The sequence below is a fragment of the Pseudopodoces humilis genome, chromosome 1 (genome assembly GCF_049639895.1).
Source record: "Pseudopodoces humilis isolate 2021_Gansu_Grassland_sample_001 chromosome 1, ASM4963989v1, whole genome shotgun sequence".
Taxonomy (NCBI): Eukaryota; Metazoa; Chordata; class Aves; order Passeriformes; family Paridae; genus Pseudopodoces; species Pseudopodoces humilis.
In genome coordinates, this window is record NC_142200.1 from 2,935,657 (window position 1) to 2,961,156 (window position 25,500).

The window sequence follows — 25,500 nt, forward strand, 5'->3', positions numbered from 1 at the left end:
TGGAACCAAACCATGGGACTGAAACTGGTCTCCAGGCACTGTCAGACAGGAAAGCTCTACAGTTGGTCATAAAGTACTGCTGGTTTAATCTAAGAAATTATATGGCTCAAACCCTCTCTGGATTAACATATCCAATAAGTAGAGGGAATTAAATTACCTTCATCTCTATAGTTTTGGAAGAATAAATTGTCTCTTCACTTATTTCTGCCCTCAAAAACTGCACACAGCAACGGAGAAAACAGATCAGAAGCAGACTCAAGTGCCAGTAAAAACATGTGAAAAGACAAGGTCAGCTTAGACAAAAAAAAATAAAATAGAAAAAAAGAAACAAGTCCAAAACCAATCAGTCTCTGGCAGAAGTCAAACCCTCAAAAGAAAGTCATGAAACAATGGAAAATATTTTGAGGAGTTCAGCTTGTCTTTTATATAACCACCACTGGCTATTTCAGTCTGTTGTTCCAGGGGAATCCTGGTTCTGAAACATCTTTGGAAGGAAAAGTGACTTAGCAGTTTGACTTTATGATTTTTATTCCAGTGTCTGAATGCTTAGTACTGCATGACCTCACAAGGAAAAAGAATCTTCACATCAGAGACAAATCAAAGGAAGAGTTATTTTGACTTAAAGCATTTGATTGGTTTGGGTAGCTGTAGGTTTATTGATCTTAAAAACGAGATTCACTTAATAAATTATAAAAAGAATTTAATATAAATAAAAGACAATTAGGAGACATAAGAAATAAAGCAAAGGGTTAAAACGGCCGGGTGCCTTGGCGCGCTGCCAAGAGCACACCTGGTATCCCATGGATACCCCTTTTATCCCATCCTTGCTGTGAGGGGTTAATGCATATTCAAGCATGTCCCCTCCCTGGTTCCGCCTTCTTAGATCATGCTTTTGCACAGTCTCAGTTTCTGCTGGTCATCATAATTTTTTTGCTGGTCATCATTATTCTTGCTGGTCAGCATTCTTTTGGAGTCTGGTTTCCTTTTCTCTGCAGATGGTCAGTTGTTGATAAGGGTCTGGGCCTCTCATCCTTCTTCTGAGGGCAGATGGGTTTCATATCTTCCGCTGATAACAGTTTGGCTTCTATTGTTCTCTTGATAAGAGTTTGGGCCCCACTGTCCTTGCCCTCTGGGGTTTCCTTGCCTTGTACCTAGGAAATTCTTTTAAGCTTAAGACTTGTTAGCAAGAAAAAAGTACATACATAGCTAAAAAGTATTTAACATATAATATTCATCTGCGAAAGCCAATATCACAATACAAATTTATAACACTGATGACTTCAAGGTCTGGGAATTATGATATGAGAACCTGAAAGACAAATACCAGCCTAGAAAAGAAGTTAATGGAATAGAAAGTAAACCCATAAGTAATTAATTTCTGATTATTAGATATATTACAATGGAAATAATAAGAAAATTCAATTATGAATTCAATTATTCAATCAGAACGCTGATTTCCATTAAGGAAGGGATTACTTTACTGTGGAATGGACAGGAAGGTCCAGAAGTCATTTCTAGGTCTGCTAAATCCCAAATGGACTAAGCTTCCAAGTGTCCTGTAAAAGACTGTTCCTAGCATAGTTTGGATCCTGGAGCTCAGTTCATCTCCTGAAGACCTCAGAACAAAAACTCCCATTGATTTGAGAAGACCATGATAGATCAGAGATTTTTTTTTCCCGTTTCTATTTGCTATCACATAGGCATTTTGACTGTTTTTCAGACAATTAAAAGCAAACTGCAAGAATGGATGCTTGTGCATGGAGTGCTTGTTCTCCCAGTCGAGCTTGCCCTGGAGTCTCAGAGCAGCAATAGCTGTCAGCCAGGCACTTACATTAAGTACCATGTTGACATTAAAGGGATTGGGAAAAGTGCCCTAAAGAGCATTCCCCCCTCCCAACCCTCCTCCCAGCAGAAGGTAACATTTACTCCTCAGCCTGGGATAAATTACCATATTAATTATTCAAAATAGTTAATATCATCAAACAGAAATGAATTTACCAGATGCAATCAACAGCCAGACGAGATCCATGGAGTTTAAAGACCTCGGCTCTCAGTGAAACATTAACTGGGTGCTCTCCTGAAGTGCAGGGAGTGGAGAGGGTGTGAATTGCCTCAGGAGGGAGCAGAGGAGGTCAGGCCAAATTGCATCTCCAACCAAGAGTGAATTCTCCCTTCTCCCAAACTTCGTATCTGTGATAATGTCAGCACTTAAGGGAATATTTAAGGGTGTGATGGACTCACAAAGAACTCTGAGAGCAGCATGCAGCTGCACAAACCAACTGTGCTTTGAGCCAGGGGAGTAAATCTACCCTGCTCTGGTAATCTCACTGTGACACCACTACAGGTAAGGCTTTGTTGGTTTGGAACATGCTGCCCCACAAAACTCTGTTGGTTAGGGAATGTACTTCCTAATACCTGGACAAATCTGCACAGTGCAAATCCAGATTAATTCATCAGATTGATTTTACAGCGGTGATGTACAGGACAGAGCTCAGCTTCAGTTCTTTCTCCTTTCCTGGTTACCATCTCCATACTTGCTGTGATAAAGAAATCAGATGTTTCTTCTCATCTTTTTTTAACATTTCCCAGTTGTCACACAGCAGCATGGGGCAGTTTTGTGTTTAGTGGTGAATAGTTTAGAGTCTGCTTGCACACAGAAGCTGTAGTGGCTGAGTTCTCTCAGTCATGGCTTATTCCCACAGGAGCAATGTGGTGAAAAACGTTTTAGAAAAACAAAGTGAAATTTGCAATACAAATCCATAGAAAGCATATCTAGACTAGAATATCCTCTGCTCTCAGTATTTCGGGGATAGATGATTCTCCAGCTGAGTGTTTAACACATTTTGCTTAATTAAGCCTTCCTTTTGACTTTGAGAGCTAATGCAGTTAGTTCTGGGCAGACACTAGGAACAATTCAGTTGTAGGGAGCTGTAGGGGAAATTCAGGTTCTGGCCTTTCCTTCCCTAGTTCTCTCCCAGTGAAAATGTCTCTCAGAGGCTACTTTGGCTTCTTGCATTGCAAAACCTGTGAATTCCATGTGTTGGTAACTCACAGTGGCTGGTTGTGCCCAGGTGTTCGCAATGGGGGCTGCAGCTTAGTCAGGAAGATGAAAATGGATTTCCCCTGGGTCAGACACAGGTTTCAGCCTTTATCTTGACCTTTTCCCACCTGTTGAGTGGGAGTGAGAGAACAGTGAGGTGCAGGGCTGGCAGCTGCAGGGCTAAGGTGGGTTAAATCTCCTCCAGCTCCTCCTCCAGCTTTGGTGTTTTCAGTTTTTCCTCACACTTTTTCCTCACTCCTCATACTACCATGAAGTGGTTTTGCCTTCCCAGCTTAACAAAGTCAGAATGAAGCAGCAGCACCACACGGGAGAGAGGCTATTCCCAAGAAAATGAATGATGCTAGGGTGGTGGGATGGTGGAAGTACACACACACAATCTTCCAGTTTTTCTCACACTGATTTTAGGGCTTAAAAGCTTTTTGTGTAGTGGGTGTCTTCAACCTTTCCTGTGAAGGAGGAATGACAACCCCTCATCTAAGGAGACAAGGTGCAAACTCCAAAATGAGCTCTCCCTCTTGGATGACTCCTGTCTGATGCTCACTTACTGCCTGTCACCAATTCCTTTTTAATTCCTTCCCTTTCTGATCTTCCTCAGCTTTCTGCTTCCAGTCCTCTTTCGCCCTTGCTTGTCTGCTCACTGTTGAAAATAACAACGCATTTTAATATGAGCTGAGGGAAAGGGGGAAAATGAAGCAGAAGAAACAAAAGCCTACGAGACTTTTAAAGCCATGCTCTCACTGGCTTGCTGTGAAGTGCATCAACTGTTCTAAAATGCATCAGGAATACATTCCTTTGGGATCAGCTACTGGAGTGCAGTGCCAATGAAACTGTTTAAAACTAGAGAAGATCCAGGGATCAAAACTGGAGCAAAATATCAGACTAAAACCCAGTCCTTCTGCCCTGTAAAATAGTGAGTATGAAATTAAAAAAGCCTTAGCCAGAAAGGCAAATATGGCAGGATGAACTGGAATTGTGTCATGATATTTGAGATAAAGCAACCATGGAATCTGCACAGAAGCATAAAATTATAGAATGGTTTGGATTGGAAGGGACCTTAGAAACGCTCCCATTCCAACCCCCTGCCACGGGCAGGAACATCTCCCACTAGATCAGGTTGCTCAGAGCCCCATTCACCCTGGCCTGGAACACTTCCAGGGATTTTCTTTGCTCATAATTGCTAGTGGGGTTCTGGAGAGGTTTCCTTGGGCTCTCAGAATTAGTTGATGGTGGGTAGTTCTGTTAAAACCAAATTAATCCTTTGCTGTGCCCCTTGCACACACTGTTCACACTGAACTTGTGTAATTATTGTGTGTTTGGGGACAATTCATCTCTTCCAGCCTTTCATGGAGAAGGACATGAAGGTTTAGGTTCTTCAAACCCTGTGCAATGCCAAAAAAAATAAATTAAAACAATGAAAAATCTTTCCCTTCCCAGATAAGCTGAGGCATTTATGGAAGAGCTGAAAATAGCCAACTTTTTCATGAACAATGACTGAGTTTTCATTTTTTTTTAGGAAGAGAATCAATTTTATGTGAAAACGCATCGGATTCTGCTCAGACAAAATAGAGTTTCTAAGGACAATTTTGAATCAATATGAAATGTTCTCTTTTGTCAAATGATTACAGGGAGGGGAACAATAAAGATGGCTTTTGGATCTACTTTTGTGATGGTTCTCTGCAAGAGTCTCTGATGGAGGGAAGGGGTTGTGGGCCATGATTTACTAGCACAAGATCATCACAAAATCTGAATTGGATGTTACTTTTCTGAGTGCTACAGGGAAAAGCCTAAAAGACTGGTTGGAAACATGTCCCTCTCTCTCTCTGAACAACATTCTCCATGGAATAGGGACCTTGTCCAAATCCTGCTAAGAAACAAAATGTGATGGAAATGATTACATGGACATTATTTTTCATAATACATAGTAATTTGTATAGTTTTACAGAATCTCTGTTGACGAGTCAAGAAGAACAAACATTTATTATTAATAAATAATATTGCTGCTCTGCAGCAATGCAGAGCAATAATAATATCTCAAATTATTCATAGAATCATAACTTACCAAGGACTAATAAACATAGAAAAATGACCTCTGGCTCAGGGAGTTCACAAGCTGTAAATTGCTGGAGTTTGGGGGAGATATTTGAGGAAATATCACGGTATACTTGCTGTTCTCTAAGCATCCCCATTGGATCATTTTTTATCATCAATCAATCTGGTTTTATGTTCTTCACACTTTTAAATCTCATTGTTATTTTTATCTTTCCAAGCCTAACATATATAATAAGTTGGCTTACCTGTTTTTATTGCCTTGTTATAAACACTTCAAATTTTTGGCCACAACCTAGGACTTTACAGTCCTTTTTGTTTCAGAAATAATTATAAATACTACAAGGAAAAACATCCCAGGTAGTGTGCTTTTCTGGGAAGATCTTTCCAAACTACAAGTGCCAGTTTTTCTTCCCTTTAAGTAGAGTCAAAGACAAGCACCATTTGGAGGGTTCTATCATGATTCAAGAGCAGAGTTTTGACCATCAAGTTTCTCAAATAATAAAACATCTCTATTCTGGTGATGATGCTTGATAATGAATTCACTCCTCAGTGAAATTCATTCTTCAAGGACATGATTAGATGAATCACATCCCATCTTCCCATCAGCTCAGCCCCAAAGAAACTCTCCTTTCTCCCAAGCCACTCTGTAAATTTAATTAAATGCAGCACAAATACAGCTGAAAGAGATCTTTGCATGCTCCTCCCTGACCACAGGCTCAGAGCTCTTGCATGGTTCATGAGGATGATGGCATTGAGGAGCAAATTTAATACTCTGGTATTAAATTTGTCCCACCCTGCAAAAGTTAAGAAAAAAAAAAAGTAAAGTAAAAAAGTAAAAGTAAAATAATTCTGCTGTTCCATTCCTGGATGAATAACTTAATAATTATAGGGGATATGATGCCACTGAGGGAGGAACAGATGAGCTTATGGATAGATTACTGAGCACAGCAGAAAGAACAGTAAAAACACAACCTAATTTTGTGAGAAAATTAATGAAATAAAACTATTACAGAAAAAGTATTGACACCAGTCTGGTAATCTGACTCCTTGTGTTGGGAGTATATAGAGAGTAAAATGTGAGAGGCCAGTGATAAACTGAGCTAATTTCCCAAAGAACATCCTGGGGAAAAAGGAAACCCCGTGTGAGTGCATCATTAGTAAGAACAAGGGAGGTACTCAGTGGGCTCAAATCACTCTGTGGCATGGAAAAACTGTTAGAAAAGTTAGAGTGAGCCTTCCCATGTGTTATCAGAGTTCATAAAAAAAAATTCAATGAGAAATAACTGGTCCAATGAATGCTAATATGACAAACAAAACCCACAGATTGTAATAGGAGAAGAACGTTAAATAGTCAACAACTAAAATATACCTTCTTCCACATATCTTCATCCTGGGTAATTTATTTAATTGGCCAATGGTATCTCAGATTTTCAAGACCTTGTGGAAGAAGAAGAAACTGGAAGAGAAAAAACCCACAACAGCTGTCTTTATAACAGAAAAGAGAAAAAAAATCCAAAAACATAAAGATTTGGTCCCTAGCAAAGCGAACACCACTGAGGAGACAACATCTAAACAAGCAGGCTGACACGGGATGGATTTGTCAGGAACACAGAGTGGTTTCCTTGCATGGCAAGATAATAAACACTGTGGAGCATGGAGAAGGGGGAAAGGCCTTCAGTCTGTGTCTGCAGTGAAGCTCTGTCACTCCAGGACATGACAACACCATCAGATAAACATTAACTAAACAAAACTGCTCTGAGAGAAGGCAAACCTGGCAATAACTTCTGTCCAGAGCACACAGCAAAGTTGTGCTGATGAGTGAAGGGTTGTATCAAATAAGGGTTTTGAGACATCTGTACCAGGTAGAGCTGAGTTTAAATCCTCACTGGTGAAACTGGGATCAGGTTTATTCACGTCAACTTTCTGAGGACTATTCATATTTTGCAGGACACAGGGGTCAGTCTTGAAAAACATGAGAGATAGGCTGAAAATTGTGGCTACATGTTTTTCTAGATTGGCACATACCCTCGATTTTGGTAAATCTACTTTCCAAAATGCAGGCTGGGGAGCACTTGGAAAAGTGGAACCTGTTCTGCAAAGGATCTAGAGATTATAGTAAATCTCAGGCCAAATACAAGACAAACATTTCCCATTCTGACCAAAAAAATAATAGAAAAAAATTAAAAAATAGTGAGCCAGTTTGGGCTTTCTCTTTTCAGACAGGTAATTATAGACTGAAGATATGAGGAAAAGAAAATGCACTGAATAATTTGAGATAAAACATTAGTGTGTAATCTTTTACAGAGAAGTTTGGGAGCCCCATAAGTACTTTTTAGGAGGTTGGCAAATCTACTAGCCCAAAAAAAGCCCAGTCAGTGGTGGAACTGAGCAGATCTTCCCAGCAGGCACATACAGAGCTCATTCATCCATAAATCCTTGGTGGCCACACTGATCCACACAGGGACACATCCTCACCCATAGCCTTGTCCTGCTGCCCTTGTTTGGAAGCTCAGGATTAAAGTTAATAGGAATATTTGTTTGTTTGTTTAATTAGATAAATATGTATGCACATATATACATTATATAATTTACATTATATATTATATATTATATATTATATATTATGTATTTTACATTTTATATTTTGTATTTTATATTATACATTATATATTTTACATTTTACATTTTATATTTTATATTTTATATTTTATATTTTATATTTTATATTCTAGATTTTATATTTTATATTTTTATTTCATATTTTATATTCTAGATTTTATATTTTATATTTGTATATTTTATATTTTATATTTTATATTTTATATTCTAGATTTTATATTTTATATTTTTATTTCATATTTTATATTCTAGATTTTATATTTTATATTTGTATAAAGAAATGTATGTGCAAGGTGTGGATCCAACTCCCCTGGGTCATGACCTTCCCAGTTTCTGGCCCCTGCAGAGATGAGCCCTTAAGGCCACAGTCTCACACAACAAAAACACCCAGGGTGTGAATTGTGTGGTAACTCAGACACGTCTTTCAAACCCCTGATCTCTCTATTTCACAATTCTTGTTCCTTCCCAAATCACTTAAACCATTCCTTCCCCTGCCACTGTTTTCTCCCTTCCACATCTGATAGTAATCCTTTTGGAATCACAGAATTCTCTTTTTCTGCATCCCATGACATTTCCCATTGCCCAAGTGACCCCTCTTAGTGTGTGACCCCCTCCCCTGACCCACTGACCCATGGGGCTGGGGCTGCCTCTGACCCATCACTGCCCTTTTTCCTCTCGGCTCCTCTGTGTGTGGGGTGATTTCCCTGTGTTAAGCCTCAGAGCAGCCAGGGCAAGGTTGTTTTATTTGGGGGTCACCTACCCCAAACTGCTCCTCTGTGGGTCTTTTGTGGGTGTGAAGTTTGCAAGGAGTTACCAATGGAATATTCATATGCACTTATGGGCTGTCCTGAATAGAGCCCAAAATTCTCTTTTTCTACAGGGGAAAAAAAAAAGAAAGAAAGAAAAAGGAAAACGAATTCTGCCATATATTTTTGGAAATACTAAGTTTTAAAAAAAGGCTTTGAATTTCCAGCTATTAAGAACGTGCAGATGTTGGGAACATCTGGCAAGCCACTGCCCTCATCCTTACAGAAATCTCAACCAGCTGTTAATTTTTCATCCTGCACAACTTCTACTTTTGCTGTGATAGGATGCAGATGTAAAATAACTCCTAATGATTGTCATGTTCCCCTCAACACCCCCAGTGTAACCTATCTGCCCTCCTCTCTCCTGCCTGGTCTGTCTCCAGCTGCTGCCACTTCTCTGCCAGCTGCAGCTCCAGGGTGTCTGTGGACTCTTTTTATGTCTCATGAACTACAGAAATAAACTTGGAAAATCCTGAAAGTATCTATCCAGCATCACTCTTGAGGAGTATCAGGCTGGGAATGAGGAACAGTGTCATGGAATAATCACAGAATCACAGAGTGACTCTGGTTGGAAGGGACCATAAGGATTATCCAGTTCCACCCCCCTGTCATGGGCAGGGACACCTTCCACTATCCCAGGCTGATCCAAGCTCCATCCATCCTGCCCTTAAACACTTCCAGGGATGAGGCAGCCACAGCTTCTCTCTGCCAAGCTGTCACCATTCTCACAGGAAAGATTTTTTTCCTAATATTTAATCTAAACCTACTCTCTTTCACTTTGAACTCACTCCCCTTCATGCTGTCACTCCATCTCTTGTCCAAAGTCCCTCTCCAGCTCTCTTGGAGCCCCTTTAGGAAGTGGAAGGGGCTCCAAGGTCTCCTGGAGCCTTCTCTTCTCCAGGCTGAACAACCCCAACTCTCTGAACCAGCTTCAAGCAGGCTGTGTCCTGGCAATCCACATATCAGCCTTGTAGATTTAAACAAACCTGGAGCAATGAATGCATCTCCAGGGCTATTCAAGTGCTCCCAGGCAGTGAAACACCTTGCCAACATTATCCTCTGCAGCTCACTTCCACCTAGAATTGAGGGAAAGAGAAATGCTTAGCTCAGGAGTACATTTTCCAGAAGGGAGTGCATAGCTGGGTCGAACTGGATATATTTCTGATCACAGGGGAAGAAGCTTTGCAAGGTTAAGGCTTCATTATATTGCCTGGGACAGGGAATGTCAGCAATTTGTATCTGAGGATGGAGTCTCCTCCATCCTTTCTCAGGAGGGCGATGCTGCCTCTGGTCGCACGCAACGTCAGCGCTCAGCCTCGTGATTTGCTTCTCAAGGGCAGGAGGGCTCCTCTGACAGAACAGCCCTCCCAGAACTAATTCAGCAGATGTTTAATGCACTTAAATATATATGAATTTACCAGGAGCTGACAGTGCAGTCACACCAGGCTCAGCCCTCACCAAGGGACTCTGTGTCCTTTAGCAGCAGAGAAGCCAAGTCAGGAGAAATTCCTGGGCAAGATTGTCCCACTGAGAAGCCTCTCAAACTGCTTTGACTTATCTCCAGATAATTGCTCAGCACAGAAAAGTGGTCTGTCATTGTCATTGTACCTCTGTTAAGAAATGTGTGTGAGCATGTGGAGAGAAATGTTTTCTTCTGAATCTTTGAAAAGTTAACACACAAAGCAGAGACAGCAGACAGAAGCCTAAAGCACCTGGAAACAGAACTCAGTGATAGGAATTGTGCTGGAAAAAGCAATAAAATCCATCTAAATTTCATCTGGCATTTCCTTGGCTTGAGTTATTTGCAGAGAACCTGTTCTCTGACCCTTGGGTCTTCTGGTTTTAATTTGCCACCGCTGCTGTTGTCTTTCTAATTTTGTGCCTTTCTTCTATAGGAAAAAGGCTCAACCTTCAGGAGTTCAAGTGTCGTGAATTGGAAAAGAACCACATCAATTATTGTCACTGGAAGTGTCAATGCTTCACTCTTTTCTCTCCCTTTGTCTCTGCAGTCTCTTGGCCTTCTTTGTGTGGCAAGTTTATGATATTCACAAAACCATCTCAAAGTACTCAAACCCTTGCTTGTCACAGATTGCAGTCCCCAAATACCCTTTCTGCTCCAATCAGGTTAGTATTTGGCTGCACTGATTACACATAATTCTTAAAATATAATCTGGTTTATCTGAGAAATCAATCATCATCATGGGAAGCTCCTCTGCTTTTACCATCAATGTTTTATGTGGCAAATAGGTTCCTCTGTTGTGTTTATTAGGAAGTAATTATTGGACAAATCTGGACATTAATCAAGCATGATGATGGAATTGATTTGCTTTAGCTGGGATACAGTTAAATTTGTTAACAATAGCTTGTGTGGGGCTGCAGCTTGGATTTGTGGTGAAAGTTGGTGCTTTTACATTAAGGCCTCTTCTGCCTCTCATTGGAGAGGTACAAAGAAATCTGATGGGCACATCCAGGGCAGCTGACCCCAGCTGACCAAAGGGATATTCCAGACTAAAAATGACATGCTCAGGATGTAAAGCTGGGGAAGAGGAAGGAAGGGAGGGATGTTCTCAGAGATGGATTTGTCTCACTGAGTCACTGTCACACATGATGGAGCTCTGTTTCCCTGGGGGTGGCTGAACAGCTGCCTGCCCTTGGCAAGTGGAAGGAACTTCTTGTTTTCCTTTGCTGGTGGGCACAGCTTTTCTTTTCCCTATTAAATTGTCTTTGTCTCAACCCACAAGTTTTCCATCTTTTACCGTCCCATTTTCTTCATTGCTCCATCACAGGAAGAGGGGAGTGAGACTTTGTGTGTGGCTCAGCTGCCCACAGGAAATAAACTGTGACATGGGAGAAAAAAATGCATCATCAAAAAGCAAATATTATTATGTACTTTAGTGCAAGGTTCAAGTATGTCTCAATTTCAAATAACATTATGCAGCACTGCCAGTTCCATGTCCTAGGAAAATTTTCTTCTCCCTCCAGAGTACTGCAAATGGGAGCCTAGGGCAGTATATTTATTTGTGGGGGAAAAGATCACCTATCTGAGTATCAGATGTAAATATAGATGTACATGTGGCAGAACAAAAGAAAAATTATCCATCAATAAGCCTGACTGAAATCTTGAGCTCTTTGGATATGTGGAGATTGACCTTGAAATTTGAAAGTTACGGAGCTTTCACGTTCGCAGAGATTCTGCTGCAGATGAAAACAAAATAAAAGACTTGAGGATAAAAGTGAGTAGTCATCTGGTGTTTAAAATTTTCTTCTGATGACTCTGTGGCTGAGAGAGAGTAAGAAGAAACAACTGAGAATATCAGGTAAATTGATAAATCAATCAGATATGTTTATGCCTAATTAATAATGACAGGTTTTCCAAGCAAAGTTGCAGCTTGTGTCCAATGGCTGCAAAGGACACAGAGATCAGCATAGGAATGATGCAGAGAATTCAGAGAGGGTTTTTGAGCATCTGCCTCTCCAAACTGTGGCATTTGAACTGCCACTGAGGGTGGGTACATTGCTGGCAAAGGGTGGTGGCTTCACTTTCCAGTTTCTTTTTTCTTTTTTCACTTTCCTGTTTCTTTTCACTGAAAAACAAAACCACAGCTGCACCTGGGGAAAAAAAATCCTACTTAGTGCAATAAGTTCAAGTGCCCAGTCTCTTTCTTGGAGTAGAAATCACTTCATTTTACAAAGTCAAGTGAGACCTTGAATTTAAGGGTTTGTAGTTCCTCCAGACCTCCAGTAACCTGACCTGAGACAGCCCTAACAAGACAGGATGCTCAAACATCTCATTCTGTCAAAGTTACCACTTCACTTGGAATCAATATCTTTGGAAAAAAATGTACTTTCAGTCACAGACTAGAATGGCAAGACTCAGAAACAAATCTGATAAATTTGGCAGTCCATAAATGACCTGTGGGATGTGACCTTTGTCTGCTGCAAAGTCCTTCCAGCACCATTTGCTCCAGTATCCAGCACACCCTGATTCCTAAGTTCACCTTTTAGCTGGCACTAAAATTGGAAAATCATTCTGTAATTCCCATGCTAAATGCAGACTCAGTTTCAAGCAGCAAGAGGAAACCTTCAGCCTTCAGAGAGCTCTGATTGACAAGAATAATGTGACAGCACAGGGCAAGATGATTTCGTGATTTGCTAAAGAGGAGAAGAAATTACTGAACTGTAAAAGTCATGAACTGCCAAGCAGACATTAAACCAGAGTAAATGTGTAAGAACAGACACCAGGATCTAACACTGCAGCCTCATCAGATTCTCCCATCACAGATGGTGCCTCACGACCTTCCTACACAGACAAGCCTCACCAGGAGAGATACCTGAGCCAAGAATTCCTGCTGATAAATCCCATATACTCCCTCTCCCCTTTTACTTTTGAGGTAACTGATGGGCTGAGCAGGGGGACACACAATTCACCCTGCTGCCTGTAGGAATGCCTTAAAAATCAGATAAAATGCCAAATAACGGAGGTTATCTGTTGGGAAGTACCATGAATAAAACATGTTTTGCTATCTGTGTGCATTTTTCCTCCCTGCCCTTCAGTGAAAGATCCCTGGTACACATCACGATTTGGAGAGCAGAAAAAAGGGCCTGGGTGACTTTGCTCTGCCAGGGCAGGAGCAGATAATCCTTCCCTAAGATAAGACAAGACTATTTCTGACCCATGGGCCAAAGTTCAAAGGTAGAGATGTTCAAGCACATTTAAGCTGACAATTCCTATCTGAGTGAATAAGCCATTAAAATTAATGGGACTTAATAGCAATCAGATTTCTAAATATATATTACTTGCTGAACACTTGTGTGGTTCTGGACTTTATTTTGAAGACCTTTCTATGCTATTAATTTAATTTCTAGTCACATTATTTCACTGGAAAAGATAAAAGTAAATGAAAAACAAAAGTGTTAAAAATTTGAAGGGTATTTTTTTTTTTTAATCTGAAGGAGGGTAGATTTAGATAAAATACTAGGAGGAAATTCTCCTGCCAAGAACAATGCAGCAACTGCTTGTTCCTTCATTCCTTTTTTTTTTCGCCCTTCTGGAAAAATCTGCAGATCTTTCACAGGTGTTTTTGGATTGGTTTTATTTTAGCTTGTTAATTTTTGGGTTTTGTTTTGTTTTCTGAGGGGGGAGCTAAGGGATATTTTTAGTTTTGTTCATTTGCCTGTTTCTTTTTTTAAGGAAAATAAAAACAAGCCGCCCCCCCCATTTTATCAATAAGAATAAATATCTGTTTATCCTTTATTACACTAGTTTGAGGTTTGACCTTAATTATACACAAAATTACTGGTTCATTTATTCATTAATTTATTGTGTCTTTTGACTGCCATGGGCAAAACAGGACATGTAATCTACAGCATGAGAAAGATACAGGGAGGGAAAATATGTACCATATATGTGGCTTTCAATTAAAAGAGGGTAGATTTAGATTGCATGTCAGGAAGAAATTCTTCCCTGTGAGGGTGGGGAGGCCCTGGCACAGGTTGCCCAGAGAAGCTGTGGCTGCCCCATTCCTGGAAGTGTCCAAGGCCAGGCTGGACAGGGCTTGGAGCAACCTGGGATGGTGGAAGGTGTCCCTGCCCATGGCAGGAGGATGGAACAAGATGACTTTTGAGGCCACTTTTAATCCAAACCATTCTACAGGCACTGAACTCCACACCAAAAGACAGGAAAAAACCATTTTTGCAGGCGTCTGTATTCTGCCCATGCTGATAAATCACCTCAGAACCAGGCACATTGTAAGCACCCCTGAGAAAGCTTTCAATATGTAATATAACCCAGGAGTATCTGCTGATTTTGGGACAACAAACCAGTTAATTTGATAACTCAGAGTGTCTCCAAATGTGGAACAGTAACCTTACAATATTTCTAATGTATTTAGAGACTGGAAATCTGAGCCAGCTCAGCCCTCCTTTATCTATTTGTACATTTATGATGGCATAAAACTCGAACACAACACAGGATTTTTCTGTCCTGAAACAACAACAGATTTCTTTCTTTGCTATTTCTGTGGTGAAAGTTTTGCAAAGGCAAAGCTCTATTTGGGACTTTAGGTATGAAATAAATTAATCAAATCTTAAAAGTGTTTTCTATGACCATATATTCATCAGAGGTCATCAGAATTCCAAAGGCATAGGGCATTAAAATTGTACTTGGAAGGGTACAAGACATGTGGTTTGTAAAATGTGAAAATTGTGGGGCTCACACAAGGAAAAATGTTTAAAAAAAACCTGAAAACAAAATAAGTGGTTAGTTTTTGTTTTTGTTTAGTTTAGGTTTGTTGTTGTGTTTTTTTTTCAGAAAAATGCTCAAAACATTTCACTATGAAATGTTTCTTCTTCGAAGTGAGCACAAACTAAGTTTTTTTAAAAAAATAAATAATTAGCCTAACCAATAAAATGGACTGATTTGTTTCTCTACAAACACTTTTTAAATTTTTTTCATTATGTTAGTTCATTTCATCAACAAATACATGAGTTGAGTACGAACAATTGGACCCAAAATTATTTATTTTGATTTGTGTGCACTGAGAGAATGTGGCGTGTTGGTGGTTTTGGGTGGGTTTTTTTTTTTCCATTTTGTCCACCAAACCAGATATTCCATTAGTTACACAATTCTTATCTTGGAATCATGCAGAGGTTTGGGAGATATCACTTCACTTTCTCTGTTTCTGCTTCTTAATCTCCTTAGACTGTAAATTCTTGGGATCAGAGCTGATTTTTTTAAGAATTTGTGCCAGCTGCTGAAGAAATGGGTCCCTAATCTCAAGTAAAATCTTTAACTACTTCTGTAACAGAAATAGTAAAATAGTGAGAGGAACAATAATAACCAAACCTGCCTGGGAACCAAACCTGATTAGGAGGCATCACTCAGTGTCACCTGGCAGTTGACCTTTATCTCAAACAGACACAGATTTTTTAATATATTTTTTTTTCCCCCCACTGTCTGTTATTGCTGTGAGGCACAACTGATATGTGAAATCTGCTGCTGGAAAGCTACTCATTAAATTGTAATTTTAGTGTGCTGACATTTCAATGGGAGCTTTGCTCCCTGTGTGGCTCAACAATTTAGATTTGCAAAATATCATGTGAGGCTTTATAAGCTTGGCTGTGTCAACTACGGGTGGATTACAGCAGCAGAAAATATGGGGAAAATGAATGGCTGAAGGTTGCTTTAGGTCTCTGTATTTTATCAGTCTTCAAGTGAATAGAATTAAATTATATTATATGCCTCTGATCAGAAAGAAAAAAAAAAAATAAAGTTTGCCCTTCCTTCCAAGACTGAAAATCTTTGTGGTGTTTCCTTCACATACCCTGTGGATTTTGTGAGGATGAGGATGCAGATCTGCTGCCACTGAGAGAAAAGACTTCTTGAGTAACTGGTAAAGGCCAATGGAATGCTTTTTGTCAAACTTCTGAGTTAGAAAACGCTTCACCTCAGTCCCTGTCCTGAAGATGGACAAGTAGTAAGGACAAGGGTAGAATCAAGATCTGGGCAGCCTTGGGTCAGCTCCTGCTTGACTGCAGAGGGGGAAAGGTGTAGAGTAATTTGTGAGGGTGTAACAGAGGGGTTACATTTCCAGTGACTGACCAAGCCTTCATCCTTGCCCTTGTGGGAGATGTTAAACCAAGCTGTTCCCCCTCTCTTTGATTACAAACCAAGGGTCTTCTTCCATTAAAATGAAAATTCTTAGTGATCCAATATGACAAATGCCCCAACGTTCCTGAACATGGGAAAGGAACTTCTTGACATTTGCTCATATCTTGTTAGGTGTTTTATTGATCTTTTTTCTGAACAGCAAGTTCCAGAGCATCTTGCAGTTTTCTGCACTGCACTGAGAAGCAGATTGTTAAACAGAGACTATCTCTAACCTTGATGGTAGCAGCTCCAGGGCACAGAAGAAAAACTCTTTTGAATTAAAGTTGCAAGCAGCAGTATTAACAAGCATATGATCACAGTACAAATTGCTCTGAATAATTCAGGAAGAGTCCTATCCAAAGTTTGATGGTAATCACAGCCTGGGAGAATATTATTAAAAATGAAACCTGCTGCCAGGGGAAAGAATTAGTTTTCTTCTATTTCTCTTCTATTTTTCTTCTATTTCTCTTCTATTTCTTTTCCCCTCTCCCTTCTCCCTCTCCCCTCTCCCTTCTCCCTTCCCTTCCCTCCTCTTCCCTTCCCTGATTCAGCCAGGGGAGAATTAGAAAATCGAGCAGTCTTCACTCAATTCAATTTGTCATTCTTATTGCTGCTGCTTGCTAAACCCAAAATAAATGAAACAAATTTTGTCAGTCACCAAATCTATTGTTTGTCATACAAAATAAATGTTCACTTGTGTCTGTGGATATGGACCAAGGGCTGTTTTAACAAACCTTGGCTGAATATCAGAGCTGATGCTGGAAATGCAGCAAATCTCTCAGGTATTTATGGTGTCCTCCTTTACTCTTTTATTTTTCCTTTTTTTTTTTAAATTTCAAAAAATAAAAAAAGCACTAAAACCGAAGCAGCTCCAGAGGGAGGAGTCTTTATTTACCCCTGGTACGAACAGAACACATTGCACAGCTGCCCCTGGATGCCAGGGGACATCTGCTCACACCAGTGGCTGAGATTCAGCAGAATTCCCCACGGACCCTCCCTGGGATAAAATGGCAATTAGTGCTACCCAGTGCAGAGCTGGTGTGTCAGGAGCTGGACTGAGGCCACCAGAGAGTGAGATATCAGGGGATGGTGCTGGCTGGAGCTGGAGGAGACACCCTGGTGTGCCCAGGGTGGGACAGTGAAGAGGTGCTTGCAGCACAGGTCTGTTTGCAGCTCTGCTGCTTCTCAGTTTCCTGAGCTGGGCTGAGTCACAGTGTCAGCCTTGTCTCATCCACCATCTGTGCCTGTCTGTTTCCATTGAACAAGCTTTGGGGACAATCTTTTTTATTTTTTTAAATTTTTTTTTCTCCTTTGTGCTGCACTTATCAGCAAAAAAGCCCAGAAGCTCAAAGAGAATTCTAGGGGAACGTCTGTGCTGTAAGTATAAGAATATTCCTTGTAAAAGGCAAGCAAGCCACAGAAGTGCTATCTGACAACCTGCACAGAGCTGCCACCGCATCTTGTCAGTCCTCTTGGGCAGCAAACATTATCTTAGGGGAGCCTTTTCTCAGGCAGAGGAACTTACAGACATTTCCCAGGTCTCCAGACACCTCCCTCACGGGGAGACAGGGCTCAGCACAGCCTGGACACTGCAGAGCTCAGTGCCCAGAGGTTCTGGTGAAACCTTGCTGTTGCTGCAGGGACTCCTGTGACAACTTTTTGTCCCTTCTACCCAGCAACCCACTACAAGTATAGGAACAAGCTGGGTTTTTCTCCAAGATAATGACTGACAACTCCAGTGACAGATTTTTGAGTTCTTGACATAAATGTGGAAGGGGGTAAAGGAAGGGAAGCACAAAGCAGTGGAATGTGTGTGCTTGCATGGAAAGTGTCAAGCACCACAGCCTGAAACTAAGTTTTGACAACCTGAGCTGATGGAAGGAAGATGGAGACAAATGTTTCTGTATTTGTGAAGGGTGAGAGCTGCTGTAAGCAGAAAAGTGAAACTCAACAGGCTTCACTCAATGGTTAGAACAGGATTTTTTTTCTCTCTGCTCTGCATCCACATGTACAGCTGAGTGTTTTGGTGGCCAGCAAGGCAGTGCACTAAAATACTGAAGCTGTTAGAAAATAAATACTCTGATTATTCTAATTCTTTTTCATCTACTCAGTTTCTCATTTCCATATTGAAGTTTCAAACTAGACACTATCTTCTTGGTTTTGGGCTTGTTTTGTGTCCAGTTTCACTTTCTGGTCTTCAGACTTTGACATTGCAGTATTGGGTTGTCAAGGCTAAGAGAACCATCTAAATTACTTTTATTCATTGGTCTGCCTTGAATAGAAACACTCAGATTGATCTAATTTGCTGAATTTTCCAATTAAAATTTAATTTTACAGAAAAGTATTTTTATGGCCATTATTCTCCACCAGAGTTAATGTCAAAGACTCAGTTTAGATTAGCTTAGAACCCTGCATTAAGAGCACCTTGTCAGAGCCACTTTGGGACTCATAATATTTATCACAATTGCAGAATCTCTCCCACTCAGCCCAATTCTGCACACTTTTAAGCAGAAAGCACAGCTCATACTCCCAGTCAAAGGGCAAAATCCAGCAGGGGGAGAAGCAAAAACTGCATGACCAATTTTAAATGAAGCATATTGAGTAAGTGTTTCATTTAGAGTAGAGAAATCACTCATTGGGTTCTGAATCACATTAAAAAAAAATAAAATATTACTATGCAAGACTGCCATCAGATTGTGCCTTGATTAAAAGTCAATAGATTTGTTTCAGCAGTCATTACCATTTCTAGAATGTGAAATAACTGTCCTGGGTATAAGGACACAGTGGATCCAGTGCTGGATTGAGCCCAGCATCAACCTCAGCTGCTGCTCAGGGCCTTACTGGGAGGGACAGGAATTCTTGGATTGGCATTTATATGGAAAATGTCCTGCAGAGATATTTGTAGCCAATGTTTCAGGCCAGTTTTGCTCCAGACAAACACACAAAGTTCCTGCTCCTGTGATCCACCCACTATGACAAAGCAGCCCCATTTTCTGCTTTTGTTTACAGGCCTGCTGTTTGGTCAGCGTGTATTTTATTTAGCATGATGGGGTTTTTTAGAAAAGTCATCAGAAGTTAAAATACAATTCCAGATAAAATCTCAGGGGGAAAAACCCAACACAAACAGAACCAAACTAAAGAAAACACATAAAAAAAGCCCACAAAAAAACCCAAAAACAGCAACAAAAAAACCAAAACCAAACAAAAAAAACACCAAAAACACACACACAAAAAAATAAGAACAAAAATAACCCCAACCTGTTCAATTTAACTAAATAATGCCATTTCCTCTTCTAGATCATAATAAAATAGTACTGAGCAACATCAACCATGCTGTGCATTTGTGATGAAAAAAAGGCATTTTGCAGTCATAAGCTTTTTATTTCTTCTCTTTTAGCTCCTTCCAGAGGAAGGATCCTTCCAGATCACACCAAATGGCATCAATGCAGCAAGCAAGAATTTTCCTGATGATCAAAATTCATGGAAAAGTCAAGAATTCATCCTTGGTAAATGAATGTTAGGGGTCCTGGCATCCACATACTGAGATGCGCTGCTAAATACATGAGATTTATGGGTTACTTTAACAGATTAGTTGAAATTAAATGGTGTCTGGTAGCATGGATGATGATAAAAACCTTTCAGATGTTTCATAGGATCACAGAATAGTTTGGGAAAGGGACTTTCAAAGGTTTTCTAGTCCAAGCCTCTCGGCATCTTCAACAGGACCAGGTTCCTCTGAGCCCTCTCCCACATGACCTTGGATGTTTCCATGGATGGGGCATCCATCACCTCTTTGGACAGCCTGGTCCAGTGTTTCACAACTTCATTGTAAAAAAAAAAATCCTTCTTTTATCTAGTCTAGATCTCCCCTTTTTTAGTTTAAAATGTTGTTGGCTGTCCTATTGCAACAGGCATTATTAAAGATCTGTCCCCTGTTTTATGATGTTTTTATGATTTTTTTTAAAGGGAGAGGAGAGGAGAGGAGAGGAGAGGAGAGGAGAGGAGAGGAGAGGAGAGGAGAGGAGAGGAGAGGAGAGGAGAGGAGAGGAGAGGAGAGGAGAGGAGAGGAGAGGAGAGGAGAGGAGAGGAGAGGAGAGGAGAGGAGAGGAGAGGAGAGGAGAGGAGAGGAGAGGAGAGGAGAGGAGAGGAGAGGAGAGGAGAGGAGAGGAGAGGAGAGGAGAGGAGAGGAGAGGAGAGGAGAGGAGAGGAGAGGAGAGGAGAGGAGAGGAGAGGAGAGGAGAGAGGAGAGGAGAGGAGAGGAGAGGAGAGGAGAGGAGAGGAGAGGAGAGGAGAGGAGAGGAGAGGAGAGGAGAGGAGAGGAGAGGAGAGGAGAGGAGAGGAGAGGAGAGGAGAGGAGGAGAGGAGAGGAGAGAGGAGAGGAGGTTTTGCACAAAGGTTCAATATGAGTCTCAAAAGAGAGAGGCCCATAGTCCAGTACATCATCTCTTAACTAAAAAATTATTTTGATTGACCAGGAAATATCTTCTGCCTTTAAGTCACATAGAGAAATTAAATTGTGAACTCAGATTTGTTATAAATAGTGGTTCATAATTATTTGCAAAGTCCTTGCTGAAGAAGAGTAGGGCAGGGCTTACTTTGAGAAAATGAGACATGATACTCAGACTTTCCATTTCTTTTAATAAACAATTTATGTAAATTTGAATACATTGCATATGCATGCTTAAATTTGCTGCTCATAATGATGACAATCTCAATTAAGCTCTCTGTTCTTCTGGCAGTAGCAATAATACAGAACGAAAATAAATAAATAATAACAATAAGTTATGTTTCCTGTGACCTTTCTAAAAACTTGTGAGTGAACTGCAAAATAGATCTTTTTTAAAAATCTGATTTTAGTAACAGTTCAATAAACACATGCATTCATTTAGATATTTATGTGTTGCCTTGGGGGGGAAAAAAAAAGAGGGAGTAAATATACAGGAAACCTACAAAGGTTACAAAGGGAAAGGCTAACTGTGAACACACAATATCCTCATTGTTTAAATTATTTCTATACTATGTCTATAAGTTGATCATGAAAGGCTTATGATCAATGAAACAGAACTACATTTAGAGCAGAGATGCAGAGATAAAACTTCTCTTACTGTGAGCTGATGAAGTTCATGCTTCAATGGAATTGCACGCACAAAAGAGAGTAAAACATACTCAGATTTAGTTGAGCAGCTTTGTTTCCAGGCCTAATTTAATGACTGGAAATGCAGAGTGCTTGGATAAATATACATTAAACTTCTGATGTAAACATTTCTGTTGGGTAAGGGAGAGGACTGAGAAGGGATGGAGAAGGAAGAGAAGTGCCAAACCAAATGGTAGGAAATTCTCCTCCAGGCCTTAACCAGGATGACCAGGGAAGAGGAGAAGTTCCCCTGTGCAGATGAAAAATGAGGGGTGGGACCACTGTGTTATTTAAAATGATTTATTGCTCAAGTAACCAGATAAGATGTCAGTCTTGAAGGGCTAAGATTTGGAGAGAAGTAACAAGTCAGCCACAGCTCAAGGTAGCCAGGGGTTTCTCCTTCACACAGCAATATATAACATTTTGGTCCAATAAACAGTTAACACAAAACTGGTTTTTACTTAATAACCTATTACCTTTGCTTAGTTTTGCTGCACTGCCTCTGTCTCTTAGCCCCTCAGCTGACAGGTCACGTACTCATTCACACACCTCTATTATAGCTTCAAGATCCCTAGCCTACTCCATAAGTCACATTATTACAGCTTAAACTTCTCACTATTTTACCAAATAAAATTTCTTACTCAAGGCATATTCTTTCTTGCAATCAGAGGAGCATAAGTTTACATTTTTTCTACTTAATGTTTGTGTACCTTTATCATTACATTAACCCAAGCTTTTTCCAAGGCTGCAGACTGAACCCTTCAGCACCTGTGGAAGTTTCTATTTTTCCATTTCCCACATGCCCCCAGTCCATCCTGTTCATGCCACACTCTCAATTTACCCCATCCCTGACTCTGAGGTACTGAATCCCTGTTTATCCCACACCACACCGAGATCTCCAGCTCCTTTTCTGCTGCCTCTCCTTGTCACTGCTGCAGATCATCAACTGCCCACATCCATTTGGGCTCTTTGGCTTAATTAAGTCTCCCAGATCTGCTGTTGATAAACTTCCTCTGAAGCTCAGCCAAAACCTTTGATTTGCCATCCTGTGGCCATTCCATTGCAGCATTCCAAAGAAGAGCATTAATGAATATTCATGTTCTTGGAACACTTGGGGGGATTTTCCTTCTAGGTATCTAGTTGTGAGTTCAAACTGAGTCTTTTGCAGCTCCAATATGGATTGAGACTCTGATGAATAAATAAGGATATTCCCCAATTTATAGTCTGTTTTAAGGCAGCTGGATATGCCTGAGTAGTGAATCTTGGGTCAGACTCCTGGTCTGGGCTAATTGGAAAAGTGGGCATTTATACCCAGGAAGCTGTCCTGTTTGTTCCAGATATTTTATCCTGTGTGTTTTTTGCTAGGAGACAGACAGCAGCATCCCAAACAAACAAACATGTTTTGCATTAGATGTGTTACATCCTCTAATGGAAACAAATTCACTGAAATGAGAGGAACAGGACTCTCATTGATTCCTTATCTACCTGCTGACATGGAAAATTAGCAGTTTCCAGCAGATCTTTCATCTGCTAATTATCCTCATTGATTTTGGATGAGGAAGTGTAGTGTCTGAATTCAACTCCATGTTCTGCCAGCCAGGACCTGTTTGCATTCTGACATACAGGACAAAGATGGAAAAAAGAGCAGGAATTCGATTTTCCTGACATTCCCCTGCCCAGAGAAGTTGGGGGCTCCCCATTCCTGGAAATGTTCAAGGCCAGGTTGGATAGAGCTCTGGGTAACCTGGTCTAGTGGGGGGTGTCCCTGTCCTCATCAGGAGTGATCTTTAAAGCCCCTTCAAACCCAAATCATTCCATGATTCTGGGATTCTGTGATCACACCTTTCCCTTAGGATATCTGTGAGACTTTTCCATTTGACTCAGGAAGTAGTGGCTCCTTTTAATTGCAATAATTATTTTTACTGCATTGCATGAATTTCTTATGGCAGTGACACGCAGAGCTAGAATATTCCAGTGGTCAACCTGCAGGAAAATCAGAGGAGAGACAGGTAAAGAGGGGAGAAACCAGCAAGATGAACTGTGGGGTGAGGAAGAGATGCTTTAACCAATATTGAGAAGTTTCACCAGGTTGTTCTGTTTCAGTAAAGAAAATAATAGACCATTAAACCCATCATGATGTTTTTTAATTTTGTGCATGTTTTTGGCTAAATGTGGCTCAGACTTTCTGAGCTCAGAATAAGACAGACACACATGGCAGTGCAGAAAGCAGCATTCAGAAAAGCCTAGTTTAAAAAAGTTGGAATATTCCTTATTCTTGCTGTACTAAATTTATTGGTAAGGAAATTGCATTAACATAAAAACAAGTCCTGTCTCTTTAGCAGCACAACAGTGCCAAACAGAGTGAATCCAGTGTATTAAAATACCAACCCAGATCGTCTCCTGAGCTTTATGGCTGCAGCAATTGAGAATTAGTACCATTAATTAGCTGAAGCTATTTGTTTTACAAATTACAATTGCATGTCTAATCCTGTAACTTTCTGTCCCTCAGGAGTTACTTAGCGAGAGCTCCACAGCAGAACCAGGGAATGAATGGACTTAACTCCTAGGAGCATCTGAGATAAGAAGAAAAGAACAAACTGTTATTTTTATTTCTCTCTGCTGCCTATTTTTTTTACAGTTTAAAATGAGAACAGAACACCACATCTGCCTTCTCTAAGCCATTAATTATTTTCCTGAATTTCTACAGCATTCAGATTTTTTTTCTAATCTTTTTTATATTGTGGTACTTTATGTTTTTCCTTCACTTCCAGTATGCAAGTGCTTTTGCAGCCCTTTAATCCTTCCCACTGGTTCAGTCCAGCCCCCTCTCTTTACATAAATAGTTTCTGTCTTGATTCTACCAGGTGAAAGGTCTGACTCATGGAAGCTGCACTACTGATTTGCATTAGGGCATCAATGGATGGGATGGTCTCTTTGAGGAATATTTTATGTAGTCCCAATATCTTTAGTCAGAAACAAATCAACTTGGCTTTAAGTGTCTCCCATGAAACTCATTTCAATAAAAACTCTCACTTTGATAAAGGAGTGTGTAATATTTCTCTTGCAACTCTGTGAAAAGAAGTCAACAAGTTCCCTGGATACATCAAGAAAAGAAATTATTTCACAGAAGAATGGTAATATTTTTAGAGATGATTTATGAGCTGTTTGTTTGCTCGTGAATACCCAGCCTTGAAGTCCACTTGAAAGTGATTTTTTATTTTGGTTGTTGTTGATAAATGCTTTACCATCATAATAAAGTCCACAGCACATGAGGGAACATCTGAAATCTTGGACATCTATTGAACAGTGACAACACTGCCCATCCATTTCTGTAATGATACATGACTTAGCCACAGACTGATGGATGGAAACTGGGTGTTCCTAAGGCACAATTCCAATGTCTTGCAGTTATGGAAATCTACAGTCAACTACAGTTTGTTAATTTAGAGTACGTGGTGCTTTCATGTCTGGCCATATTACCCAGGGGTAAAACAAATAACAATAAAAAGAAAAAAATGAAAGGTAGAGAAAACATTTAATTTTAATTTGAAAGGGTTGGTTCTTTTCCTTCACCTTATGTTGACAATGGCAGGTGGGTCACTGAGTAAAGGCGTGTGATAAATGCATGCAAAGACAGTTTTCTCTGTGATTTTATACTGATGTTGAAAGTAGAGGATGTATTCGAAGAGGCTTTCAGAGATCTCAGCTGAAATGTGGAAACAGGAGTTTAAGCTTTGCATCAAGGTCCAGTCACAGAGTTTTCATCCCCACGTGGCTCCCTGAATCTGAAGCAGATGGTCCCACTGCTTCCTTGGTGTGGAAAATAACACATTTTATTGGTTTAGTCCACATAGACCCAGATGAAATATTGACCTTGATACCGAAAGACCTATTTTTACAGGCATATTTCATTCTCTTTTTTTCATTTCTTTAAATACCTTTTAAAGTTATCTGTATATTTTAATAATGCTTATTATTATTTTTATTACACAGTAGGGGTTTTATTTGGTTTTGGACAAGATTATAGATTAACTAGGATGTGAATTAAGAAAAAAACTCTTCTTCATGGCTTGGATTTCTAAATTTTTCCCGAGTATTATAATGTGAAAACACAGTTAACAAGGTTTACTTGCAACTTATTGTTTTTGAAAATGCTGCTTTTATAGAAAATTCCAATAGTTTA

General features: G+C 40.1%; 1 long non-coding RNA gene across 1 annotated transcript; it reads left to right on the top strand.

Annotated features, from left to right (window-relative positions):
• Positions 1 to 3,184: 3,184 nt before the first annotated feature.
• On the top strand, positions 3,185 to 4,708 carry LOC148184999 (uncharacterized). The gene is made up of 3 exons (XR_015771834.1): positions 3,185 to 3,225; positions 3,657 to 3,971; positions 4,575 to 4,708. It is a non-coding gene; the product is annotated as an uncharacterized LOC148184999 (long non-coding RNA).
• The last annotated feature ends 20,792 nt before the right edge of the window (positions 4,709 to 25,500 follow it).